The sequence below is a fragment of the Triturus cristatus genome, chromosome 7, assembly GCF_964204655.1.
Source record: "Triturus cristatus chromosome 7, aTriCri1.1, whole genome shotgun sequence".
In the NCBI taxonomy this organism is placed as follows: domain Eukaryota; kingdom Metazoa; phylum Chordata; class Amphibia; order Caudata; family Salamandridae; genus Triturus; species Triturus cristatus.
The window spans coordinates 1180625428-1180653377 of NC_140590.1; the positions used below are offsets into that span (position 1 = coordinate 1180625428).

At 47.8% G+C, this 27950-nt stretch overlaps 1 long non-coding RNA gene across 2 annotated transcripts in view; it reads left to right on the top strand.

Annotated features, from left to right (window-relative positions):
* The first annotated feature begins 19681 nt into the window (after positions 1-19681).
* LOC146811397 (uncharacterized) overlaps positions 19682-27950 on the top strand; it is a 482239-nt gene continuing 473970 nt past the window's right edge. For both annotated transcript variants that reach the window (XR_014966731.1, XR_014966733.1), the window contains exon 1: positions 19682-20179. This is a non-coding gene — a long non-coding RNA (uncharacterized LOC146811397). The remainder of the gene's footprint in view (positions 20180-27950) is intronic.

Here is a 27950-nt window from a genome sequence, read left to right on the forward strand (position 1 = left end):
CTCAAGGACTTTCTAAGCGGTGAGCAGGCGGCTGTGTGGCACCTAACATCAGGCAAGAATTTTATGGTTCACAACGACGGTGGCCAAGGATGTACTGTTCTAGTGATTATTGGATGACGTCAACTGCGCCTGACGTGAGCATGCTCTTGGAGGTCGACCAAAACCTCCAGTATAAATAAAGGAATGCAATGTTGCTCGAGGTGGGGGTCTGTAATATCCAACTCGTGTGAGAAGTTTATTCTGATCTCGCCACCCGATGCGGCCTTACATCTTGAAGGCCAAAGTCAAAGTATTTTATTAGGATATGGAACTCAAAGAGATCCACATTTTTTTTTTAAAACAGTTTACACAATATAAAAAAATACAGAAATATAAAATGGATGAAAAATCCTTCCAGAATACAAACATACTCTACCTTGATAAAAAGACCCCAGAAGCAAGTAAAGTGCAATAAGCGCCATTAAGTTTTAGTCAATCGTTACAAAACAATTCTAAAATACAAAAAACAATTCAGGCATAGTGAATGAAACAGATAAGTAGTGCAAAAATGTTTCACAGTGTAACACTAATACAGTACTTCTGATAATACCAATATAATCAATCTGTTTATACTGTGCAAAATCTTAGAACCTAAAAGAAAAGCCCTATAACACAAATGCAGACCTGTATACAATTAATATAGAGTTACAACGTACAAACATATCTAGAAGATGTTTAAGAATTCTTTTTAAAAAAATTTAAAAAATTTTGAACAAATTGTTTCCGATGGTGGTGCAAAAAAAATTCTGGGCCTCCACCACCCGAAGTGATGTCATACTTTTGAAACATTGGACTTAGCATCTGGTGTTGCAGTGGATGTAGGAGTTGACAGACAAATAAAATATGATTTGGCTCTTGAACATAGTTCCCACAAAGATTGCAAAGCCTCTCGTCCCAAGATAACCCTTCCTAGGCTCCAGTGATAATTCTTAGTGGGAGCAAATTTAGCCTAAGTAACAAAATAGTTCTACGCACACGATGAGGAAGATTCCATAGGACATACGTTTGAGTTTTTTTTTTTTTTTTGTTTTTTTTACACACATGCTACTCTCCACTACTATTTCATTCCAGGAATGCTGAATACACAATATAATATCCCTTTTCCAACTAACTTCATAAATTGATTTTTTAATCGGGGTTTTCAGAATAAGCTTTGGGAGAGGTGTTACTTCACTCTGAGCAATACATATCCATAGCTTTCATATAATTTGAGAAGATGGCACTTCTTCCCTTCAAGCGATATACAATTTCATGTTATAATGCTGATTGGATGGATCCCCGAGTCACTATCCAATGTGTTATTCCCTCACCTTAAAACAGCTGCCATGGCAAATACATTTGTAGAGAGGAGCCCACATTCAAGCTGGAGGGCCGATGGTACAGCTGAAATATTCAAATTTGGTGTCAAACGCGTCCTTCAACCTTCTCAAAAAACGACCAATACAAATCTTCTATTATTTCGGTGGCGTAACTTAATCTTGTCAACCTCCAAAACATGGGCAAAATGCCATTGCCCACAAAACTTATATAATCTGCAAATGGCAGAAGCTTGGGCTATTGTCTCACTTCTACACTGACTGATGTCGTCCCCATTTAGGCAGTTACTAGAAATAATTCTACCTAGATATGGGTACAGCTTCACCACTTCCAGCTTATCATTACCTAGGAACCAGTGCAAATCCTTCTAAACTCTGCACCTCCGAGACCTAAAAACCATAACTTTGCTCTTCCTGATGTTTATATTCAAGAAAAGCTCATTAGCATAGTTTCCCAGCTTGAAAAGACACCTTTGTAGTCCTATCCGGGTTGTCTTAACAGAACAACATCAGCATAAAAAAAGACAACCAGTACTCATTGTTCTTAATTTAGGAGGACCCCGCTTACACTGTCCCACTCTACAAGGTAAATCCTGGCTATAAAGGAAAAACAGAAGGAGCGCAAGTAGGCACCCCTACTTCAAACCATTATAGGTCTTTACTTTACTGGACAGACCCTGGTTCCCTCCCATTAGGATCCAAGTTGATGTGCACAGAGCACCGATTAACCTAAGTGCGTGGGGATCCCCAGTGTAGCCAGTTTCCTCCACAGCATCCCTTTGTCAACCCTGTCATACACTGTGGATAAATCTATCCAAGCAGAATATAAAGCCAAACCCTTACCCACAGGATACTTTTCAATCAGTGTTTGGAGAACCATAATATTATCTAGAGTACCACAATGCTTACAAAAACCAGACTCCTCCACAGGGACAAGGTTATTACCAAATGCCCAATCCTGAAGGTGAAGAAGAATACTCAGTGAACAATTTCCCAATCGCATCCAATGATGCAATCTGCCTAAAGCTAGTGGGAAAGGTTTTAGGACCCTTTTTATATAAAGGCACCACAGCACTTCCTTTCCAGGTAGACAATATAACTCCATGCAAATAACAGTATTGAAACACCGGACCCAAAAAAAGAGCCCATGCAGAAACCTCTTGTTTAGTAAGAGACATCAGGAATTTATCCTGGCCCTTTGCCCCAGAATACCTTGCACCCTTAATGAAACTATCTCCTCACACGAAGGAGGGCCATATCTGCTCAAAAAGGGAGACTCACCATTCAACTCCAACAAAAAGCCCCAACTAGAATTAGTCCACTCTGTATCGGATATTGGAATGGCCTCAACCAGGGCTTTAAGTGGGATGAAAAAACTGGCGGGGGGGGGGGGGGGGGGGGGGGGGGGTCGGTCTCTCAAAGGGGCGTGACCAATGTAATTAAGGGCGTGGCTTAACACAAGCTAATAATCTGTGCTTAGCATAGTGTGCCTCCCGACTTGTATTTTACATTTTCTGTCATTGCATCCAGATATATTATACAAGTAACATCATACCTACAACAAGTCAGGACTATTGGCTTGGTCAATGGTTGTTAGCAGCAACTATGGCTAGTATAGAATATTGAAGAAGCTTCCACTTAAACCCCTGGTGACACCACAACAATGTTGCTGCTCCTGAGTTTCAAAAAGAGAAGGGAAATCCAGAGAGAAAATGACTCTCTTTAAAGGATTTCCCTTCCCCTACAACGCTCACCTGGCATGACGTCATGCCCTAACTTCTCCACTAGTGAGAAGTGAGTAGTGTGCGCACGCGCACATCGTTGTGTCTGCTGCCACTGCAGTCTGGAAAAAAACGGACTGCCTGTGCCAGGGCACAAAACAGAGCCAGATAGAGACCTGTTTCGAGGCCTCTTTTAAAAAACTGTCAGTGCTCAGCACCGGTGAGACCCGGCCCACTTAAAGCCCTGGCCTCAACATTAATTCTAGAATCACAGTATTCGGCTATTAAGGACCAATATACACGCGATTCACCAACAAGCGCAACTTCTCTCGACTTAATCCATTTCTGGTCCTACTCTCTCCTTCATTCAGGCACCTTCAGTCTTGTTCTCAAATGCTTTAACCGATTGATTTCCCTTAACAGTGCAGACTGCTTAAATTGCTCCCTTACTAGGGTATTCAGTTAACAATTTACCTTGTTTTTAATCACCCAGGGAGTAACCACTAGGGTTTAGTACTGGTAATTCTTACCTTACTCCCAAAAGATCGAAATAGGATCAGCTGCTTTTCAAACCAGACAATAGGGTTTTCAGTTGAAGGACCTAAACTCGCTATTTCAACATGACCGGCCAAATTCATCACATTATTATTTGACCAAAAAGTACACACGTTTGCTTTATTATAGAAAATCGTGTCATTTCTGGAATTCCAGGGCTCAATCACCTTAAGCTCAAAATCAATGGCCACTGAAAGAATACCGTCCTCAATACCGCAAATTGGGAACAAACAGCAAATATTTGGTAAGATACCACCATGTGTTCACTTTTCATCCCTCTCGATCATTAATTGAAGGAGGCTTGAGAATCATCAGAGGACATGCCATTTAACACAAGGTCATTGGATCTCAAGCAATCCAGAATGCAGAGACCCCGCCTATCTCATCTAATATTACCAGATAAAATTACTCTGGGATACTACACACCTCCGCCAACTACGAATTTCCAAATGTCAAGGAGGAACAGTTCGAGATTTTAGCGTTAAAATCTCCCATCATGAGTGTCAATGTGGAATCTTCAGAGACACTTATGTACAAAAGAGAACATGGACTCAACTAAAGTCAGATAACCTCCCAGACGGAATGTAAATATTTATCAAAAGAAAAGATGAATCCGATCCACCTATTGCATTGCACAGAGCTAACTTTAAGCAAATTTAAAAGGTTAGAGGGATGGACAAACACCATAGGGTTCCAATTTATACTGCTACGGAGTAAAATAGCTATACCTCCACTGGCATGACTTTTTACCATGGGTTTTCCTGCACAAGAAAATATTAAATAAGAGCATATTTAAAATAGGAGCATATCCGAGTTTCTTGTAAGCAATTTATCAGTGGACAGAAACGCATTAAAAAGTTTAACTTGGAATTAGACTGTCCCATGCCCGCCATGTTCCAGGAAAAGATCCTACCTAGAGGGCTACCTCTGCAACATTGGAAGTTTTATGGGCTTTTTTGAACAATCAATGCACTTGCTGCTCAATTCCAGGGAGCTAGCTCATCTCCCTTTTCAGATTCCCAGACCCTCTGATCCGTATGTCCCAAAATGTTTAACACTCTCCTCCCTGTATCTATACAAGTGAGATTGTGGTGTCCTTCCGATGTACAACCCCCATACTATTGCATGATTCTCGAGAAGACTACTGGATGCCCAGTCTATGGCGGTCTAGCTTAAGGTCTGTGGTCAAAACATCAATACCTTTTTTCCGGAAATGGTCCATATTTGCCAGGAGTAACATTGCAACTATCCTGGAGCCAAATGTGACACTAGAACTCTGGTGTGGGGATAAGGGATCCTAATAGACCCGATCAACAGCTCTACTAGACACCAGGCACAGGGCCTCAATTTCTATAATGAGCTGCAAAATAAAGCTTGGATTCAGTGGGCCCAATTCACTATCGAACAGGTAAACAAAATTCTGAATATTAGAAAACTGGTCAAAACCAAGTCCTTCGACTAGATTATTATTTTGCCTTGACCCAGTCCCTGTTTTAAGCAACTGGGTTGGTGGAAAAAACTGAAGAGCCTCGCCGTTAAGAGCCCTCCCGAGTTTCAGTGCAATATAAAAAGAAGAAAAATAATAATACCCATTGGAGAAAGCTGGAGGAGATCTTTTAGGGAGCCACCCTGCCTCATGGGGAACTCCACAACCCTCTTCATTTGTGCTCCCCAATGCAGCATTCCCGTTCCCAGCATCATCCTTCACTATACCCATGTTCGAGCCACCCCAGTTGTTATGGCCAGTTGCCCCCATGTCCGCGAGTCCCTTCTCCTGCCGATCACAATCTAGAAAGATGTCTTCAGATATATTCGGTAAAGAGGGTCAACTGATTACTTTTGGGGACTCGAACTCCTGATCCAAACGGGGGATGACATTCATTGACTCTTCTAATTTTTTAGGCTGATTAGTGAGAGTGCACTCTTCTAGAGTATTAGAAAACCTACGTCTACGTCTTTTTAGACTTACACTTAATGTGCTGGGCTCTTTTCGTTTTCCCCTGCTGACGTTTTGGCCTGGTACAATCTGCAGTGGCCCCCTTCTCAGGAGAAATACCATCTTTATGATCCTTTGAGAAGTTAGCACTAAAAAGCACATCTTGCAAACCTACGACCTCAGGGGTAAGGGGAGCCCCTTTTTAAAATATTGGAAAAATGGGAAGAGGATTCTCACTCACAATTACATTTGCCCTTTCAGAAATCAAGTTTGGGAAGGAGAACAGGACATGTAGTAAGTAACCTTAAAGACCTTTGGTTTTACATTGGATGACCCAAAAGGAGAGGCCGTAAAGCCGCCATGGTCACCTGCCTGTGATGGCTCAAGGATTCGAGGAAAAGAAACTTGCTCAGATCAACCTCTCGTTAATAGATACTAACAAATAGAAATGGTAGATAAAAGAAAATTAACATACACACTACATCCATACATGGGGCAAAGGCTTTATGCTTGCTTAAATAACAAAGAATAATTTGCTACACAACTGAAACCCCGCTTGAAACCGAAAATTGTTTTGCGCATGTGTGAATCAGTACCGTGCAAATAACCATGTGATTAACCCATGTGAGACGAAAACTCTCACGCATGCGCAAGGAGTCACTAACTGTAGGTCTCAAGGCACCACGTGCCTGACATATACTTGCCTGGATTTAAAAGGAGCGGTCGCTGCTAATGCTTTTGCTTAACAAAGAAGAAAACAACATGGGATAGATTAGAAGTGGGTGGTGAACAGTGATAACATATTCAAGAAAATAACATCGGTTTATGATTCCTTTATTAATAGTGTTTGCTTGGGCCCGATGTGCTAAGCCAAGGGAAAAGATTGCGGTTGAAACGTAGAACAAGTTGAGCCTGCGCACCGAAGTTTTGGAGTGACCTGATGACCGGATCATTGACAGGCTGCCAAGAACCAAGGATAGATGCCTGGGAACGCTCTTCAATTGTAGAATTGTACAACATTTTGTAGCTAATTTGTTTTGTGAACGGGTGTGAAAGGAAATGGTATTGAAGAAATGAAGAAATTAAATGGGAAGGGTTTACTAAACAAAGAATTAGTTAAAGAAATCAAGAATGACAGCATGGGATGATGACAACTCCCCTGATCATGCCCAATCACAGTTGTTGATTCACGAATACTTGCAACTTTTGAGGGTGGGACATGCAGAATTAAAGGGTATAACTTGAATGATCAGAAGATGGGGGGTTGACGTCGATGCTGAGTGAGGTGTGAGCGAAAGCTGCTGCTGGAGAAGAACAGGTTGGGAAGATTCAATACTGATTGACAGCCTGATTAGACTGAAGAATTGCGGAAGAATATCGAGGAGGGAGAGCGTGTAAGAGGGATGCGCTCTGGTGCGTCGAGTTCTAGAGAAGTGTAGTAAGTATAATCCTATCCTGCACTTGTCCTATAGTCTTTGTCTCCTGACTCTTTATCAGGTGACCTTCACCAATCCTTTTGGCCAGGGGTTAGGTTGCTCCATTTCCCCACTCGGTAAATATATTTCTGTATTAAATTTGCATAACTTTTGAAAATATAATATCTCATACGTCTTTTGTCTCTCCATCTATCCACTCCTAATGCATTGAACTGTTGAATAGATCTGTGAATTGAATGTATTTGATAAATGAGTTTCTCTCTCCCATGAAAGTTGATGGAGTTTCAACTGTGAATCTGTGTAAATGAGCGTTCATTTTGAATAAGTTATTAGATAAAAATTCATTGAATCTTACCCAAAGTATGTGATTATTTTATTGAAAAGTTGTAAGTTAAATTAGTTAAAATTGTTAATATCACCATCAACTACTCGACTAATGGTCTATTGACCAAAGGAAGAGTATTGATCTGTGAGGATTAGTTGGGCATTGACTAATCAAGATCAAAGTGAAAATAAAACTTGACCCCCAGCGGAACAGTCAGGAAACTTAAATGTGTATATGGGCCCAATTTCCATTTGTTGTTGACTGTGATGTGTTAAGCTCTGGCTTTCTGCTGGATCACCTAAATTCCAATCTCTACTACCCCATTTTTTGCCACTATATCAGTCTGGGAGCCCTGAGATATCATATCTGATCGAGACGTCTAGCCACAGATTCCTTAACTTAGAGCATCCCCAGGTGTCAGACTTGATCCAGAAACTTTTCCGCAGCAGCACCTCTGTGCGCCTGGGGGCAGCGCCGCCTGTCTCTGCCCTGTCGTCGTCCACGGTCATGACGTCAGCGGAGCCATATATGGCCCTACCTGCGCGCTGATGTCAGTTTGCTTCTTTTCCGCGTCCAAGCGCGGATCCTGGAAAACCATCAGTTTGTTGGCCTGGTTTTTGGGCCTTCGACACCCTCGGTGTCGGGGGAACAGTGTGCAATGCCTTCCGGCTTTAAGGCTTGTGAAGCCAGTGACCGTCAGATGTCTGGCACTGACCCGCACCTCTTCTGTATGTGGTGCATCAGCGTGCACCATGACTCCAAGGACTGTGACGCCTGTCAGAGGATGAAACCAATGTCCTTGAGGGAGCGTCGCATGAAGTTGCTAGCCGCACAGATCTCCGGCCCGGCTCCCTCCTGTCACCGCTCTTCTTCTTGGGATCAGGCTTGTTCCCTAGGTCGCTCCCACGACCGCCATGCAACAACAGGTAAACGTAAGCACAGGCATTGCTTACGGAGATCTTCATCCACTGTCCGTGCCGCTGCCGCCCATTCCTCACGCACTATGCCGGGTGAGGGTGCACGGCAGCCTCATTCTCCGTATCCACCCTTTCCGGGCATTGGGGCAACGCGTGCCCAAATGGAGGCTTACTCAAAGGCACTCCAGGCTTGTTTTGAGTTGCCCCCTCTCCCTGGTGCGCCTTCAGGTCCCACAGAGGTAACAGGCACTCCTGCCAGGTCTTCGTCCGATTCCGGAGCCGACGCGACGCCACCGAGCCACTGCCCAGAGCACAGCCCACCCAGTCAGTCAGCGCATAGCCCTGTGAGGCTTCCTGCACCGACGTCTGAGGCGGCGTTGGCGACACCCAGGTCGACACCGGGCACTACACCAGGCTCGGCGGCAGTTCCGGCACCTCGTGCTAACTCTAGGCAGGTTGCAGTGGGCTTGGCGTCAGTCGGCGTCCAAGTCGAGTCCTCTGTGGAGGTCGTCGACGTCCAGGCGACTTCGATGCGGCATCGATCGACGCCGGTGTCGAGTCAGCTTCCCTTGGTGGTTGCTCCCCCCCCCCCCCCACATCAGGCGGCAATGGGTCTCCACCCCAGCGTCATTCGACGCCAGTGCTACCATTTACGCCTCCTCTTTTGGAACCTAATATTTCCCTGGACTCTCCTGATCAAGGAGCCAGGGTGCAAGTACCCTGTGTCGCCTGGTCTTCGGGTCAGTCTCCGGCTCCTCCACTACTCATGTCTAGTGGCAGGATTAGCCTTCAACCGTCTCCTACTGACCGTTTGTTATCACCTACACAGATGGCAACTGAGTAGAGTGCTGCGCACGCGCGCTATTCATAGTTGTTCAGGCAGCTTTTAATTTACAGTCTTCACCCTCTTTGCCTCTGTTACCCCCCACCAGGGAGTCTAGGTGGCTGGATGATTGTAGTCGCCGGCTTTTCGCCTCTGCCAGCGCAGGCATCCGGGCTTTAAATACGGCCTGTGTGTTTGCAAGTGCATTCTCCGCTCTTTGGGACTCAGTTGCACACCTTCTCCCTTCTATTCCAGAAGTTCCAGAAGGTCCACGGACGGAATTGCTTAGACTACTGCTGCATGGCAGAAGCATGGCACAATTCTCCCATAGGTCATCCGAGGATGCAAGTGACTATGGGAAGGGTCCTTGCTCGTACTGTGGCTTTACGCCGCCATGCTTGGCTGCGCGACCGTCGCTTCCCAGATCATATTCGGGATGCCCTCAGAAATCTTCCTTGAATGGAGTGGATCTTTTTGACCGCCATGCGGATTCGGCGGTCTCTCGTCTTTTGTCAGGGCGGCAACAAATCTTGTTGCTTTATTCTCTGCCTTATTTTCGGACGCCCAAACTAATGCACAGGTTGGTTTTAGTGCCCGGTTACTGTTCATGGCTGGTTTGCAATCTCTATGTTCGTTAGGCACAGCCGTTTGACTGATTCTCTTCTTTTCAGTCCTCCGGGGGTGTGCTTAGCCCAAGAGGATGCCCCTACTGGGGATTAGCCTTACCCTATGTGGGGTATTTTATGGCATTAGGTTCTGCCTTTGCCTTGGTACGCTCCTATAGAGTCTCCAAGCAGACGTCCTACTGGGAGTCACTTGTCTCTCTCTTCCTACAGAGTTCCTCGTATAACTTTCTCTATTGCACATTTTGCACGTTGGGTTGGTCCGTCTGTAGTGCATTGGAACCTGGCAAAGGTTCCGTGCTGTGTGGTGTCTATCTCACACGCCTGGTGAGAAACCTTGTTGTCGCAATCCTTTCACGAATGATACCCTTTTGGCCGCTGTGTGGCCTGCTTCTTATTGGTGCGACTTGAACATATAGCCCCTTCTGGTTTGTCCTCCAAGATAGTGGATTAGCAGATGTTCTCTTCTATGCATGGTCATCGCCTCTTTCTGGCCAATTATCCTACAGCAGTGTCCTTATTCCCTGCTGTTTCCGTACAAGTGTTTCCATGCTTTTGCTTGGATTCATAATGTGCACTCTCAAAGGGGCGTGTTTTCCCTGGATACTCGCTCCTTAGGGTCCGGGACCTTTACATTTGTCCTCACTTTTGCCACTGCAGTGACTAGTTCTTTTTTCTACTCTTGCAGGTGAGTGGTGTTCCTCTCAGGCAAGGGGCATGGGTTACTTACTGCTCTGGACACTGTCCTACCCAGTTTCCGCATGTCTGAGTGTATGTTCAGCGTACTCTAGACTCTTGTTGGGTCACATTTCATTGTCTCAACGTTTTTCCTCCAGGTCTGTATCTGCTCTGTGTTCTTACACAACTGATTCGTCGAGGCTCTTTCATTTTTGAGGTGTATGTGGTTCCTGACCTGGTCTACTTGAACCACCAGCTCTTGTGGTGTCCTGCTTGCTGGTCCCCTTTTTAGGCCGTTGCTTTCTTGCTGTTGTGTGCCTCTGAGCTACTATGCTACCCTACAGGTAGTCTTTGCTTACTGCGTATGGTTCCAGTGTCCACACGGCACGCTTTTTGAAGTTATGTACTAACAACTTCGCCACGAGTATTCTGGCTCTGTGTTTTCCTTCTCTCAACCCGGTATACACAAAGGGGCTTTTTCATGCTGTTCTTAACAGCTTCTAGTGCCTTTGCCTCCCATGGCTTTCCGCTCTCTTTAGAGCTTTATGGTCTGGTGGTTAACTGCGCTAACATTACTGTCCTCATTGTGGTTCGTCCCCAAGGTTAACTGTGCTGTTAAGTTACCTTATGGACGACTAAGTTCTTTCGGGAACTTGGTGGGGTTCAGTCGCAGACCCGCCTCCTCTATGGGTATGGCTTTGGTATCTATTCTAAGTTAAGAAATCTGCGGCTAGACGTCTATCAGATGAACAAGTTACTTACCTTCGGTAACGATGTATCTGGTAGAGACATAGTCTAGCCGCAGATTCTTTAAAGCCCGCCCGTCCTCCCCGTTCTGAGAGGACCTTTTCAGGGTAGCTTGCCCTTTGGCAGGGTGATATACTCTCTCACTCCAACACAGACTGCTTTGTTCTGTTTATCTGCTACTTTCCGCCCATTCTCTACAAATTAGGCGGTATGTTAATAGATCATGTGTTCCTTCAAGCCCTCTGCCTGGGATTGTAGGGTGTGAAATCTATTCACGTTTTTCCCACCATCCCGCTTTCCCCTTCTACATTGCCTTATGGTCTTTGCCACCTCTGCGGCCTTTTCCTTCAGGTCTATTGGCTATGTACATTTATGGATCTTTATTTGGGATTGCGATGTCTCCTTTTGGTGACGTCTTGTGGTGAACTCTTCTTAAGCTGGTGCTCCGGACCGGTTCGCCTTCTCGGTTTTACTTTCAGGATGTAGACTTTCTTTCCTCTGCCAGGTTGTTTTTCCACATCCTTGTCTCCCTTTAACGTTGATTGAGCCTTCGCTCTTGCGGGGTTGCTTTTCAGAGCACTGCTCTGTCTCACCTGTCGATTTCTTCTATTTTTTCAAAATTTTTGCACACTGTTTCCATATTCTCACAGTTTTTTGGGTGATGGCTCCGCGTTCTGACGCGGAAAAGTTAATCTTACGAAAACTGACAGCGCGCCGGGAGGGGCATATATGGCTCCGCTGACGTCATGTCCAAGGACAACGTCAGGGCAGAGCCGGGCAGCGCCGCCCGCCGGCACGCAGAGGTGCTGCTGCAGAAAATTTTCCGGATCCAGTTTGATGCCTGGGGATATTCTAAGTTAAGGAATCTGCGGTTAGACTAGGTCTCTACCAAATACATCGTTACTGAAGGTAAGTAACTCGTTCACCAACACCCTTTTTTTTTTCCCTAGAACATAACCCAAAGGTGGTGCCGTGCTGCAACCCCATTAAAATTGGGGACAACACATCCAACACATGATCAGAATTAGCAACTGATCTATTCAACAAGGCTAGAATCGAGGAAAGGACCTTCTCCACAGAAAATAATTTATCAGAGGGGACCCTTCTCCCACCCGTCCCCTCCCAGATTTGACTGCACAAGAACATGAGCCCCTGTGGATGCAGATAAATCACAGTTCAGTGTGTTTATTGTACCCAATAATGAGACCCTTGAGGATGGCATGCTACTATACAAAGCTGGTAACGTTGGACAGCTAGAATGAAGGTCCATAGGCGGGCTCAAGACCATGTCCAATATAGTAGTTGATTTTAAGTTAGCTTCCTGGATTTGATTCTGCTCCATGCGAGCGGCAATGTCTGGCAGGAAATAGTCATCCAATGTACCAAGTTTACCGCTACACAAATCATCACTTAGTTCACCATGAATCACTTGAGAGGTCTCCCTGGGCAACAACATTTCTAATACAAAAGAGACATCTTGGCCACCAAGGAGGGCCACAGGACACATAGGACCAGACTCAGAATCCAACTTGATATCAACTGTAATCGTCTCAGGAACAACCTCTATGTCCATTTATTCCACTGGACAAGAAGACTTATTGGACTGACTTACAGAAATGACCAGAACTGGGCTATGGCCAAGTCGATTGGCCTGACATAAAACAATGCCCTGGGACAAGGCAGTAAGTTCAAATTATCTCCTTTTTTTATGCCTGGGGTCATCTCCAAATCTTTATTTCCTACCGCTCTCCCCCTCCTTGAAAACAGGGACAAAAAGGAGGAGCAGGACTTCAGGAGAAACAAATGGGACTGAGGCATCTTACGCTGAATAGTTTTTTTTAATTATTATTATTCAATCAATCAATCAAGAAGGCTTTATTTCGATATAAATATATCTTAAAAGCATACATGTACAAAATACACATTAAAATATTAAAAGACATCAGTGCATTAAAAGATAACCAAACATTTCAGAACCGCTACTGGTGTCAATAATTTAAGTAAAAACCAAAATATTTAGATAAAAAACAAATTAAACAAGATAGGCAAGCCTAGTTGATCTAATACGCCAAGCCCATCCTAGGAACTTGGCTAACCCACAAGCAAAAAGGGGACGGGGGTCGTTTTTTAATATTCGGATGGCCTCTATGTGGAGCCTGGTTCCAAGTTCTCTGCAAAGGGGCTTGAGCCATCTGCTTCGGGGGGCTGCATAAGCCAGACATTCAAACAGTAGATGGGATACAGACTCAAGCCTATTTTCGCAGAAGGGGCAAGAGGAAGTTGTCTGCCTTGGAACCTTCCACCTAGATGTCAGATCACCGACAGGGAGTAAACCTACTCTGAATTGGAAGTACAAAGCCCTATCTTTGCGGTTTGAAATAATGTCCAGGTAGGGTTCACAGAAATACACTTCCTTAATCAGGAGAAAATCCATAGATGTCCTACACAAATTAGCATCACTATTTCTAGTACCAGCTACCCAGGCCCAATAAATCTTTTTCAACTCTAACTTGGGAGGAGCAGTTCTATTGGTCCAATTTTCGCCGAGGTTGAGGTTGAAGAGAAGACGCTTGACTTCCCTCAACCAAGGAATCTTGACCCAGGCTAATGAACCCAGCACGTCGGTTAGGCCGTCTGCGTAGCTGGATAATTCTGGTGTTCTCCATATTCTTGCCCATAGGAGGAGAGGGCGAAGCTTAGCTTGATCACTCAATGGGCGAATTCCTGTATCCAGAAACAAGGGGAGGTTTGGGGTACTATAGGGAAGGCCCATTAGATCTTTAAGGAATTTGTTTTCCGAACGGGAAAGAAGATCTACCTTTTGGACCCCCCAAAGTTCAGCCCCATATAGAGCGGCGCTAACAGCCCTTGCCTTATAAATGTCCAGAACAGCAGCGATAGGTTTTAAGGATGAAGCGCGGTGTTCCTTGAGCAAGGCACCCACCACCCTCTTATGTGTCAACAACATCTTTTGAAGGTGGCAATTCCAGCTCATAGAGTCACAGAGTCGGACACCCAGGTAATCGAACTCTGAGACTCTCTCCAGCGCGACAGAATCTAAGGTCGGTGGTTTAGCCAGTTTTTTAGGGGGATTGAGAACCAGATACTTTGTCTTTGCAGTGTTAATAACCAACCCTCTTGCATCACAAAAGGACTTGAAGTTAGTTATCAAACTCTGCAAACCTGCCGGGGATTTTGAGATCAGGAGGGTATCATCTGCAAATAGAAGGGTGGGTATTCTTCTGCCAGCCAGGGATGGTGCATCTGCTGGGTGTTGAAGCAGGTGCTCTACCACTCCATTAACGTATAAGGAGAACAAAGTAGGAGCAAGAACACATCCCTGGCGTACCCCTCTATTTACAGGGATGCATGCTGTTTTTTGCCCCTGGCTACCCCACCTGATCTGTGCAAAATTGTCCGCGTGAAGATTTATTAGCAGGTTTAGGAGGTAGGGAGGGATACCCAGTTCGTTTAGCACTCTCCAGAGTTGGCTACGGGGAACTAGGTCAAAGGCAGTCCGCAAGTCTATAAAGGCGAGGTATAGACTGCCTCTGGCCAGAAGAACAACCTTCCAATAGAGCATCATTAGTCGGAAGGATTGCTCTATTGTCCCCGTGCCTGCTCTGAACCCTGCCTGGAAATCGGAGAGAATGCCCTTGTCCTCCACCCACTGCAATATCCTGGTTAAAACTACCTTTCCAGCCACCTTTTGTGAGGTATCTAGAAGACTTATTGGACGGTAATTAGCTGGGTCGTTCCGACAGCCTTTCTTAAAAATAGGGACGACCTCAGCACCCTTCCATGAAGTCGGAAAAGTTGCCCCTTCAAAGTTGGAATTTAATAGGGCAGAAATAAGTTTTCCCCAATGTTCTGGGTTGGCGCGTAGCAGGTCTCCGGGAATGCCGTCCAGACCTGCTGCTTTATTGGGGACCAGATTGTTTATTGCCCCCTCCACTTCCTTGGGTGTAAACTGAAGCTCATCTTTAAATTGGGCAGAGTCGTAAGGGTGACGGGCACTCAAGCTCGCCCCCGCTTCCTGAGGCATTGAGTAAAGTTTGGTGAAGTGGTCAACCCATGCATTCTCTGGAACATTACACGTAATCATTGAGTCCACAGGTTTCTCCCTGGATCTCAAAAGGTCCCAGAAACCCTTTGCGTCCTTCCTTGCGCTTGCGGCTTTGAGATCGCACCAAAACTGGTCTTCCCAATTTGCCTTTGCTTTTGATAGTGCTCTCTTATAGTTGCCCCTGGCTGCACATACTAGGGTCCTATTCTTAGCTTTTACAGCTTTTAATAGTTCCCTTTTGGCCACTCGACAAGAATCTGTGAACCACCCGGGTGGGCCCTTCCTTGAGTCTCTTAGCCCCCTTACCCGCATTCTTGGCTATGAATAAGTCACCTATAGCCTTTGTAGCTTGTGAAAAAACTGCAGATACCTCTGATGCGCTTATGGAGGGGGAGTCTAGGCGCAATGAGATATTAGCCATTACTAGTTGTGCCTCCCGCATCTTGGTCTCATTGCCATTAAACGTCTTCCATTTCAAGCGCCTGCCACAGTTAGAAGGACATACTTCGTGTGATGATTTCCACCCGTGAGAAATTGAGATAGGAGGGCTGCCCTTCCACAGGGGAGACAAGTACAAGAGCAAGGGGTTGTGATCACTATCTATAGACGGGCGGACCTCCATATCCACCAAGAAAGACCACAGGCAAAAGTTCAACATAATGTAGTCGATCCTGGACGAATGGCCTATTCTATTGAATGTGTGTGCCCCCTTTTGGTCAGACTTGGATCTGCCATTGGTAGCTCTCAGTCCGTATTCCAGACAGAGCGCGTTGAGGTCTATAGCGTTTTGAGACCATCTTTTGATTGGAGCAATGGACAAGGGCGGAATGCCTCTTCTTGCATCATCATCTCTATAACCCAACATGTCCTCAGCTGCAAGAGGTTCGAAAGTGCAATTAAAATCCCCCGCCAATAGGACAAGGGAATTTGAGCCACAATTTTTAAGTTCCTCGTCAATGCCGGTTGAAGAGAGAATAGATCCTCCACCCCTAGAGCCTCTAACATAGATATTAAGTATTTCAAGTTCCGGCCCTCCACACGGACCTCAAAGTGAGAGTCTCTGTAAGTCCGGGGAGATAGCGGCAATGCATTTAATAGAACACCGCAGGGAAATGCTTACCCAAATTAAGAGCCCACCGGAGGGGCGGCCCTTACCTTCCTTGGGTCGGACAGCTGGAACGAAATAGGTAGTAAAGCCCAGTTTATACTGTGGTTCCAGGCACCACGTTTCCTGGAACAGGCAAATCCCAAAGGTTTCAATAAATGCATTCCACTCAGGGATGGCTAAGTTTCTCGCTAAACCGGCAATATTCCAACTGGCTACCTTCAGAGGCGCAATTGGGTCCTTTCCCTGACTTGGGGCTAATGCGCCTATAGTGAGAATAGAGTTAGTAATGTTGTTTACATCACCAGCAAGTGGAGCCATATCATGGGTAGACGAGAAGCTCTCGGTGTGCAAAACCTTACTAAAATCATGTGTAACCTGAGAGTGTCTGCGCAGGATCGGTGGGGACGGGAAAATACAAGTAGAGGGACTCCCCAATTGGTCTCCTATAGGAGAGTTACCGATGGCTAATTCACCAAGTACTTCAATGTGGCACTCATGTCTAGGGCAAGTTGTGTGTCAATAGTCTTGCCAAGGGCAATCCTGTGGCTGGCTGAGATTTATGTTGAATAAGCTGAATTTGGAAGTGTGACCACGGATGGGATGGCTGACCCAACTCTCCCTCGTAAGGAGTCCACTTTGTCTCACAAGCGGGTTTGGAGGATTAAAATAGCTAAGATCGCGGGTATCGATTGAGCCCACACTGCTTATTGAGCTATTTCCCTTCCTAAAGCCCCTACATATGTAGCTGGCAACCTTTGGATCTTCAAAGTTCACTATAATGCAATCCCCTTTGGTGTTTTTTTTCCTACTTCCAATCCAGCCCACTCTGCGTACATGGATTATCCGGCCCTCCCAAGACTCGGGCAAGGGTCTATTCTCTTTGAGCCAAAATAGGGTCTTGTTAAACAAGTCAGTATAGGGCTCATTCTTGCCCGGGCTGAGGACCGGTACACCAGTCAGCACAACCACATAGGGCTGGCAATCAGGAGGCAGATTTATAGTGGGGGCCCGCATTGAGGAAGGGGCCTCATCAGGCTCCGCTGTATTTGTCTTTGCAGTTCCAGTTAAACTAACGGTTGGAGTCTCATTTATACTACGAGCTACTGGCGGAGTAGGCATGCTAAGTGAGTTTTCTTCGCCCGAGCCAACCGGGACTAACGGGTGTGTTGTCTTGTTTCCTGAGGTATGGCTTGAAACCTTGGTAATCTTAGGTTTAGCCACATGCTTGTGGGAGGCATGAACCGGGTGTCTGGCAGTATCATCCACTAACACAGTAGGGTACGGGTTACAGTTGGGTGTTTCCAACCCAGCGAGTGACCCGTCAGTGGAGGTTAGTGAACTAGATAGAGCTAATGGCAACGAGTTGCCGTGATGCCCCCCCCCCCCCCAAAGTCCTTCTTCCCTCGTCTTTAACTGCATTTTTATGAAAGATTTTAGGGAAAAGAAATTGTCTAAAGTTGTCTGTTCCAACTTATCCACACGCTCAGTTAGGCCTTTAATTCTGTCTAATACTGGAAGGAGTAAGGATTTTATTATATCCTCCATTTTTTTGATGGGGAGAGACTCTAGGGGGAAAGTCGCTGCACTACCCGCACTATCCACAGCAGAATTTTTAGACAGAAAAGCACCGAACCCCTCGCCATTATTTTCTTCTTGAAGTGATCTAAGTGCTCCTTCCACTGCTTTATTGAGATCACCCCTCCTAACACCTAACCGTCTCTTATTCTTACAGTTCTTTGGCAATCTGGTTATCCGGGGTATAGCAGATCTTGCACTCTTAGTAGTGACCGGATAGGTTTCAGCCTGAGCCCCGGTGTCCGCCATAGGAGGCAAAGTTAAAGAAATGGTGGAGTCTACCAAATGTGGGGAGGAGGCAATAGTGCATAATTTAGTTACTGCTGGGATAGAAGCCACTTGATTTTGGGTGTTGAGTGTCGTGGCCGTCAGGCTTTCAAGGCCCTCGATGTTGGCCCTCAAGGCCGCAACTCGAGGGTGATCTAGGGAGTGGGGGGCGTTGGGCAAAAAAGTTTGATCCGGGGAGGATATTTGGGCTAGCTGGCCAATCGATGAGCGCCTATCAGTAAACGGACTTTGGGATAGCCGGCGTTCAGCCATACTGATTTCCTTGTCAATGACGTTGGCCACACGCGTAATAAATTGGTCCATGGTGCCCACCATGCCCCCCTCATTCCCCCTCAGACTTTTCCCAGAGCGAGTTGGCATAGCTATTACTGGACAGGGCTATACCTAGATTCACAAGAAGGCCCTGGAACAAATTCAAGAGTCCGAAGGATGGCACAGAATAACCCGCACTCTATCGTGCTAACATTCGGAGATAGTAGCCCTAGAGATTAGTCCGCTACTGATAATCCCAGTCCACAACCTCTTTAATCAGCAGGAAATCACAAGGAACAGCAACAGTACCTGTATGAAGCCGGTTATTCGGGATACCAACGATTTAGAGTATGAGCCCAGCCCGGCCTCTTCCGGCCCCTGACGGCCAGCCCTCTGCCCGGGCTTAGCCCGGCGCCGCCCGCGCGCGTCCCGCGACGCGGGGGGAGCCTGGATTGAAGTAGCGCCTCCGGGCGCGCTTTCCGCCGGATGTGGGCGGGTCGAAGATTGCCTGCTGGGGGCTGTAGTCCACCTCTGCAGCGGCCACGGGATAACAAGAGGCGGCGAGGGAGACTACCGGCGGCAATACCAATCGGTAAGCGTTGCTCTGCCCCAAACCAGGAGCCAGATGGGAACTGCTGCGCGGCGTGGCGCTGTGTGCCGAATTAGGCTGTGGTGCGAATTAATTTTGGGAGGGCTAATGTGGCTAGCTGTTGGGCCAGAGGTAACAGTTAAACGGCCAGAGGGCAAGCACCTAAATGACATCTTATACAATACTTAACCAAGGATGCTACGAGCGCCAGATGCCTGCTACCCCACTCTTTCTTTGCCTCTCTCCTCTCCCCACAGCTCCACAACCAAGCGACCACCCCCTTCTCAGTGGGAAAAAGCAAAGGGGGTGAGCGCCAGCGAAATAATGAGTGCACGTGGAGGGAGAACACCCCTCCCCCAAGAGGCACAAGCAACACCCACCTAATGCCAGTCGCCTCCGCACCACCGAGGAGGCCTGGGCCTCCCCAGCAAACCACCACACCAGCTCTTAAACCCTCAAGTCTCCTGGGTAAGTCCCCTATAAGCAAAGCCACCAACTCTGCCTAGTCTTCAAAACACAGGGGTAAAACTGGCAGGACAGTAGGTAACAGGCAAACAATCCCATCCAATCCAATCGAGCCGGCGGGGTGTGTGGGGAATTCACTGCGTTCTCCTGCAGTTCTTGTCCAAAGCCCAATGAGTCCCGAGGCGGCTGGGGTCCGGAGAACTAGGGACTAATGGGCCGCTAATTCAGGCCACCACAAGCCACTAACCACCGCAACTATCACTGCGGGGGGGCTTCCCTTATCGGGCCCTCGAAGCTTCCCTCACCACACGGCACCTGACAAACCTGCCTCGCTCCAGTCACATCCGCAGCCGCGCTGAGACGCCAAAACAAGTGCCTTCCAATGGCGGCCACGGCGGCCGCAAGGCACTGCTTCCACACAGCTCTCCGACTCCAACAGAAGGGCAGCACCGGCCGTGAAGAGCTACTGATGAAGGGTTTTCAAACGGCCACGGAAACCACGGCGACCTCAGAGCCGTGAAGCACCTGAACGAAGGCTGTGAAGCACCTCCTCCACGACTCTGGCTCAGTAACATTCTGCAAAGTGGGGCAGGGCCGGAAGCAGCGCACCTGCGGCAGCGGCAACAACGACCCGCAGCAGGAAAAACACTCCCTCAGGAAGGCCCGCTCCTGTGGACTCGCACTACACCACGCCAGGGTGGATGGATCATTCTGAAGCAGGTAATAATCTTGCATGTTCGTAATGTAATACGTGCAAATTGTGGGAATATCATTAATGCTTTTGTATGCCTAATCGTCATTGCATAAGCTTTCCCAGCACAGGCATGGAAAAGTATTGGTGACTAAGCATCACCCACCGGGAGTAAACGCGCAGAGGGCGGTGCCACGACCTGCACTATTTTACAGCACACCGCGGAGATACACATTTAAATTCAACATTCTGCGTTCTTGGTTTTTATTTTTTGTCATGCAAAACATGCAGTGCAGTACTTTGCACCCTAGTACCACATGTCTCCGAGTCCTCCCCCTCTTCACACGACTTCGGAGACACTGAGATTGGTCACCGCCGGTTTATGATCCCTTTCACTTTCCGTACATAGATTTGCTATTTTATCTATCCATTTTAAGCATCTGGGTGGATTTGCATAGTTTCTGCTGAACTAATACACAAGGCCAAGCAACATGTCAGTTTCCACATAGCAACTCTCTGTCTGAAATTAATAAACTGTTGTACTTCCTGGATAAGTCATTTTTGTGCAGTCACAGTTTTGACTCATAATAAAGTAGCACAGTAGGTTAATTTGCCTGCTGAAAAGCACCACGTGTAACATGCAGATAACAAATGTGTATTTTATGTAGTTAGCTCATTTAGTTACTGCTTTTTGTCACCGTGATCCATTTGTTATATGCAGTTCATAAAAGAGTCCAAGAAAAATGGCACAGTGAGCTGCATGCAAACTGCAAAGCATATGTTCAGGTTTTTTTTCTCTATCTTTCGTTATTTTAAAGTAGCTTAAAAGGGTTACTTTGGTAGTAATACATTCTTATTAGTATAGACAATCACTGTGTTATGTTTCTAATCCTGAGTTTGTGTTTTACCAGACCAAGCACACTTAACATATAATGCCTACCATTGTGGATGGCATGTAACTCCTATACCTTGTAGGCCCTATTTTTTCATGTGACATTTATTCTACATTGACTTGTAAAATGTAATGTAAAAGAAACTTGTAAAGCGCAACGTTCACCATGCGGTTTCTTGGCGCTAGGGTAAGCAGCTACCTGGGGAGGAAGGGGTGGGAGGAAAAGAAGGGGGAGAAGTTAGTTATAAGCGAAACGGAAGAAGTGAGTCTTGAGAAGAGATCTAAAGTGGGGATAAGACTTACAGCATTTTAAGGGGGGGAGGGTGTGTGTGTGTGTTGTAATGTAAAACACTATGACACCCTACATCGGGATGAGTAACACTATAAAGGAAATTAACCCCTTCAGTGCCCGCCCCTTTCCCCGCCCTGTGCCGGCCGTTGCATTAGCGGGCGGGGTTTATGACGAGCTGGTCTCGTCATGGGCACAGCGCAACCGCGGCCCATGACGAGACCAGCTAGTCATGGGCATTGAAGAGGTTAAATAAATGTGAGAGGGGCTAGGAAGAGACGAGGTGCACCAATGGAGGGTGGAAGTGAGGAGATCCGCGGAGAAGGAAGTCATAGGGACACCAACAAAGATTGCCTCACTGGTAATCGCTAAAGCCAGCCCTGTCAGGACACATTCTCTCACCTCCAAATCCCCAATGACCATACTCCCTGCAAATGTCCTATTAAATGCCCTGCCTGTTTCTCCAGATTCCATATGCCTCTTGTTACTCTTTTGCAAGTCACCACTATCTATTCTCCTCCATCAAGCCCATAGTGCTGCTCGTCCTCATATGGTTCCAGCATTGTCCTCCCATGAAATGGCCATTCCTTCTCTGCCAGGTGCCCCATTAAGGTAGCCTCCAGCACCACTTTTACCCTTACCAATTCCTCCTTGTCTGCTTCCCACCGCCAGGGCAGCTGTGCCCATTCACCCATGTCTGGGCAGCAGCTCTGCACTCTCTTATAAACCACAGTGTTCACGTTCCACCAAATCCCATTGCGCTGTGCAGCAGGTTCCAGAGCTCTCAATAAAGAACTAGTGTCCATCCTCCCCCCAACGGGCACCCAAAGTCCCTTCTGGATAAAGTACCCCCTCAAGCCCCCAAAAAGACACATACATTGGGGGCGTGGCTTGAGCGCACAGCATGATGGCCGCTCACTAGTGAGGCTCTGCCCGGCTGAGCCCATATCCATTTATTATCCGCCTATTACGTTGCAATCAAGCATTGAAAAACTGGTGCACCTCACCCCTGGAAGCACCCGCCTGCGATAGTGCTGTCATTCGGCGCCTGCATCTGCCGCTGTGACCACTGAGAGCTGTGTCCTGTTTTCGGTGGCCTACATGCAAAATGGCAGCTCCCGCGAGGTCCTGAAGTTGGAGCGCCGCGGCCGCACTGGGGGCTTCCTGCACTTACAGTGAACTATATCCTAGCTGTGGAGCCGGCTCTGGGCTCACTGTGCGCCTGGTACCGGCTGTCGATCTCCCGTGCCGACTGCCCCTTCGTGCTGTGTGCCGGGCGCCTGCTGCTGGAGGAGACGGCGGCGTGGTGCTCCTGAGGAGCCCTGGCCCGAGGTTCCGGATTCGCCCGACCGGACTTGGCAGAGAAACTGTGCATTCTTTGGAGCGCTCGGCGCCCGCTGCGGTGAGTGGGGGCGGCCTGGCTCCTGCTGGTGTCAGTGGTGGCAGCACGGGTGGGGGCTCGGGCTGCAGCCTGCGAGCTGTGCGGGGTACCAGTGCATGAGAGTGGACAGCGATCCGGCGAGACTGTGCGGTGACTTCCCCGAACTGGCTGGGAGACAACGTGGCAGTGAGTGGCATTGCCGGGGCGTAATGGTGACCGAGCTGTCATTGCTGCTGTGGTGCTTGGTGCGGAGTAGCTGCCGGCCTCCTTGGTCCCATTGGGGGGAGTATAAGCCGCTTGGTGAATCTGCTGAGATCGCGGCTCCCCCACCTATTGACTCTTTGCTATGGGCATACCTCTGTCGCACAATCTCCTCTAAACGACCTCCAACCCCTGGTGTTAAGGCCTCGGCGTCAGTGATCCTCTTAGGGGCAAGCTGTTCTTCACCTGTGAGCCCCCACATCAGGCTCTACTATGGCCTAGCCTAGTTTCGGTGCACTTTCACTGCTGTAGTGCCCCTAATTCATCTATTGGGGTTCCAAGTGCTGTCTGGCTGGAAGGCTGCATTTCCTTGGGCCTTCACATTGTGTAGTTTACCCTTTCTGTGCATACGGGGCCTGTGGACGTTATCTCTACTGTAGCTAAGATGGGGAGGACTGATAAGACGCAACCGTGTCGCACTTTTGAGGCGCGCAAATCCTCTCAGAGGGCTGCATCAGACTCTTAGGCTGATGCTCCAGCTACCAGCCCCCTCCCCCCACTCTCGAGACAACGCTGCTGGCTATGCAGCGCAGCCTGCAGTCCATAAAGGGGACGATGGCCGCTGTTAACCACCGCCTGAATCACATGTCTGCGCAGCTTGAGAAGCAGAATACTCGTGTGGGGGAAGTGGAGCAACGTGTGTTGGCGATAGAGGATCGACTGAGCGAGGTTGCCGGGAAAACGCTCAATATGGAGAAGGTTCTGTCCCTTATTCAGGCTAAGGACGAGGATTTGGAGGCCCGGGCCTGGCGAAATAACATTAGGATCACAGGCCTTCCTGAATCCACGTATGTTGGTAAGATGGAATTGTTCGTAGAAAACCTGTTCAGGGGCATTTTTGGTACTGAACAGCTCTCCCCCATGTTTATTGTCGAGAGTGCGCACCGTTCCCTTGCTGCAAGGCCTGTTCCTGGCGCTCCACCTCACCCAATTATAGCGCGCCTGCTGAACTATAGGGACCAGGATGTTATTCTACGTTTGGCCCGCGATAAGGAGAACATTGAGCATCAGGGTAACACTCTTTCATTCTTTCCTGATTTCACAGTCGCTGTGCAGGCAGCGAGGAGAGAGTTTGGTGCTGTAAAAAAGTTTCTGCAGTCAGAAGGAGTTCCTTACGCTATGCCTGCCTGCGGATTGGCTCAGATGGGGCCTCAAAAATCTTCACAAACCCTAAGGCTGCCCTGGAACATGCCAAACATCTCAAGTGGGCGCGCCGAGAGTCTCTGGTACTGTCTGACAATGAGGAACAGTGAGGACCTGCCTGCTCTACTTCAGTGCCAACGCTCTATAAATGGTTCTCATTTATTTTTACAATGATGTTTCTAACAGTCCATTTTGACTTTTCAGGTCTTCTCATTTTGCTTCTATTACCTCATTATGCTTTTTTTGTGTCTCATTGGACCGGTGGTCACAGTATCTAAGTGTTATAGGAACAGATACCAGGTTTATGCTCAGCCACCTCCTTCTAGTTTGGAGGCCAGATGCGCTCTGGCGCCCCCTCTATATGGGTGTTCCCCAAATGCAATTTTCACTTGTTTGGTTCTGTTGGGGGTGGGTATCTTTGAACTGGGATGGCTTTGGCGAGTTTGAGACTCTAAAGTGGGTGGGGGGTGGGAGGTTCGTGATTGGGGAAGGCAGACAGGCATTGCAGTTATATTGTGAATATCTTGTAAAGTATGCCATGGTACTTCAGACATGCGTGAGTGCTGTATAATGTCGGAATCCAGGCAATGACGGCTCATCAACATGAGTGGTAAGATTAAGTTCACCACCTGGAACGTACGTGGGCTCAACACCCCCAAAAAAAATATGATCCGTACTGGCATACCTGGATAGAATGGAGGTGCAAGTAGTCTTACTACAAGAGACGCATCTCACTAAAGAATCAGCGCAAAAAGTGGATGCGCGTTGGGCGAGTTTGAGACTTGCTTCCTCTTATTCTACTTTTTCAAGGGGTGTGATGACTCTCGTTAAAAAAGGTGTCCCCTTTACTGTGGTTCGAACTGACACAGATGAGCATGGGCGAATGGCGATAGTACATGAACAACTGGATGGTATAAGTGTGCTGTTGGTTAAATGTATATGGACCAAACATGGATGATCTGTCCTTTTCAGATGTATGGCGTAGGATTTCTGAGTTCCCTCCAGCTGCAATAATTTGGGGCGGCGATTTTAATGTCTGTCTTGAGGTCACCTTAGATAGGGTTAGTAGTGGAACTGTGAGGCCTAAACAGGAAGCGGAAGTGCTATTGGGGTTACTAGATGTTGGCCACCTACATGATGTCTGGCGTCTTTGGCATCCTGCTGGTCGGGAGAGCACATTTGTGTCATCTGTACATGGGACATGGTCCCACATAGATTGCTGGCTTGTTTCGGAGGTGGTTTGTTCTTGGGCTGTGAAGGTCGGGCATCTGGCTCGTACGCTCTCTGATCATTACCCTGTACTCCTAGAGTTGCAGATACCCACATATGAAAGGCCGCCCTTTACATGGCGATTGCAGCCGACTGAGTTAACTGACCCTGTTTTTAGACAGACAATTGGCGAGGCGATTCGTAATTTTTTTAAAGAGAATGAGGGGTCTGTTGATAGTGCTGGAGTGCTTTGGGAAGCGTTCAAGGTGACTATCCGGGGGGCTTGCATAGGAGCACAATCGGGAGTGCTGCGGGATCTCTGACGCAGACTACACAAGTTGGCATCTGACATCTCCACACTCGAGCGTGACTATGAGAATAATCCCTCTCCTGCTAAGTTAGCTAAAATAAGAGACCTTGTCATGGACCATATCGAAAAGGCTGATCAGGAGCTGTTGCACCGCTCTCACTGCAGCACTGCCTGCTATTATGGTGAAGGGGGCTGCCCGGGCCGCTCCCTGGTGCAGAAGCTAGTAGAGCCGCGTAGCCAGGGGTGTATTAAGGACCTCTTCGATGGGGATGGGGTTGCCGATTATTCGACTCCCGAAATTTGTGATATAGTCTTACAATTCTACACCAAACTTTACGCTGCTAGGGTAAACCCGTCACTTGAAGAGATAGATTCCTATCTGGAAGATGTTGCATTAGGGTGGATCTCCAATTGACATCGGGAATATCTCATGCAACCGTTTGATGTTGAGGGATGTGAGAGATTGCAGGAGGGACTTACTGGTGTGTCGCCATGGGAGGGCTCTTCCTGTAGAGCGCAAACTCCTCTCCACAATCAGGAAGCGCGGGACTGCCGAAGATTCCAACAACCATGCCCCTATCCTGTCTATCCACAGCCGGAGATCGAGGAGGACCCGGAAGTGGGCGGGGATGACCCCGGAAGTTCTGTCGGACGCCCAATGAAAGGAGGTGGTATCAACAAGGAGGCGGCTCAGACCAGTGGCGGGAGAGAAGGAGGAAGTTGGTTGGAAGAGCGGAAGAAAGAAGACGGACCCTGTACGCGGATGACGGCAGGAGAGACCAGGAACGAGGATGCCCGGGTAGAAGAAGACGCGGAACCAGATGAGCGGTGGTGCGAGGAGTGGTGGTGTCTGCCGGAGGATGCTGGGGAGCGGCCGCAACTCAGGAGAGTTGCGGCAGAGCCGGTGAGTAAAAGCGTCCCGAGGGAGCAGGGGGTGGGTATAAGGGAAACGGGAAGTGGGAAGTGAACTCAGGGAGGGGGGGTCTGGGAGGCTGGGAATCCGGCACCGAAATCACCCATATGCTCTGAATACGTGTCACTTGATTTGCGTAACGTAACCGCTGTGTGCATTAGCCTTCCTAGTCCAAATTCTTGTTCCGAGCACTACGTTTACTCAAGCTCTGCTATATATATATATATATATATATATATATATATATATATAATAGGCGCCACGTGTTAATCGGCATTGAGAGGCCCCGTTGACACTTTAGAAATACTGTTTTATTTTGGTTCTTCCTTCCCCCCCCCCCCCCTCCCTCTCAACCAGTCCAGCAGAAGAAACCCTGCAAGCACTTCGTGGTGTGGTGACGGGTGTATTATTACTAAATAAGCTCATCAAACTCATAACTGACGGCTCACTCTTTTTCCTCCTATGAGCCTCCGGGGAGACAACCGTAACAACCAAGAGGAGGAGCCGGGAGCATCGAACTCTACATCCCCATCGGGCCCAGCCAAGGCAACATCGGGAGAGAAACCAGAAGGGACACTTCCCATACAATATACCTTTTCTGCTAAGGACCATAAAAATCTTCCTTTTGGCAAATATATACAGCCTCCTCGCCTGTTTATCAAACCTGCCCTCCCACAAGGACGTTAAACTTGCCATAATGTCATTACCTACCTGTAAGGCCACAGGAATGGACGGGCTTCCCAGCGAGTTTTATAAGGCCTATGTGTCAGATCTCGCCCCCAGGCTTCTCTCTGTCTATGCGGAGGCTTATGAGGAGAGGCGGTGTTACAATACTCAGGCGGTAAGGACAGAGTGAGACTTATCTATTCTTTTGACCTCTCTTTATTTAGACACTTAGACAACCATTCTCCGTAATTTGTGCAGGGGAATAGGCTCAAAACGTCTTTAACTCGTGTCACGCGGTTCTTGGATCCTCTTGCTTGTAGGATGCTCGGAAGAGAACAAAAAAAACAAACAAAAGAAACCAGAGTCAGAGGTCTCTTTCTCAAGTGCTTATCTCTACGGGGATAGGGAGTGAGGTGATATGCACCAGCCGGCCACCAATGTGAGGGAAGGGGGAAAACAGGCAGGAGTACACACTGATGTGCAAGGTTCATTCGGTGTCGGTAACCCGCTTCCCCTTTAATGCCCGTAAACGGGCACGTACCTCTGCAAGCCACGCTCCTCCAGGAGCGTGGCAGGTCTCTGCGCGGTGTCGCTGTAGTCTTTGTTCTCGGTCAGGAACGGTGGACGAGACCCCCGTGGCTCTGTTGTTTCCTTCAGGCTCCGGCGTCGGTGTCAGGAGGGACTTCCGCTGGCTGGACTTGTAGACGGCGTCTTCTGAAGTCCCGCGTACACACCA